Here is an 845-nt window from a genome sequence, read left to right as displayed (position 1 = left end):
GCAAGAGTTCGGGTCCTCCACCACCTCCTCGGTATCCGTCGATGAACTCGAAGAGAAGCTTGGCGACGACGTCGTTTCTGGCTACGTTGGTCAGATCCAGCGTCAGAATCGGAGTTTCGACGGACCGACAACCGGCCTGCAACAGGAAACATCTCCAAAGTCCGAACATGTAGCAGTCACGGCCCCACAGCCATGCGGATCGTCCGCTCTCGTACATGCTTTCTTTCTCTCCGACCCGAATGCATAAAGACAGAGACATCTCTCCGGGAATCTCGGATTCGAAATCGCGGATCAATTCTGCAGCCGACCTTGTCCTCTCTAACACACGTTCGACTCCGTCCTCGTACACCTTTATTCGCATAGTCACCGACATGATTCCTCTCGTGTTGCAAGCGTCCCCTTTTATATACGTCGTTCCATTTTTGAAAGCTAACGAGCCGATGTCGTCATCGACATCTTACTTACGTCATGCGTCACCGGACGAGAGGTGAAAGTGTTATATAAATAGAAGCTGGAGACGAGTTGCAAAAACCAGAATGGAATAATGTCGCAAGAAGTGATGTACTCGTCTTTAGTTGAGAGGGTAAAAACTCTGTGGTCCGCCGACTCGCTCGTTGTCGAGAACGTGTTGCGTGCGTTGGGTAATAGCAGGACGGAAAAGGTGACAATGTCGAAGGAAATTAGAACCGAAATGATACTGCAATTGACTCTTTTGAAAAAGAAGTTCGGTTCCTTGAAAATTGTGATGCTCACCATAAAAAAGATGCAACCTTCGAGCTCGAAATTACACAGAGATCGGATGCGAAATTCCAAAAAAGAGGGAACCCAACAAGCCTGTTGGAAGT

Source organism: Anneissia japonica, unplaced genomic scaffold (genome assembly GCF_011630105.1).
Source record: "Anneissia japonica isolate Jap-2015-1 unplaced genomic scaffold, ASM1163010v1 scaffold832_len162442_cov175, whole genome shotgun sequence".
In the NCBI taxonomy this organism is placed as follows: Eukaryota; Metazoa; Echinodermata; class Crinoidea; order Comatulida; family Comatulidae; genus Anneissia; species Anneissia japonica.
The sequence above is the reverse complement of the archived record's forward strand: the minus strand, read 5'-3'. Positions refer to the sequence as shown.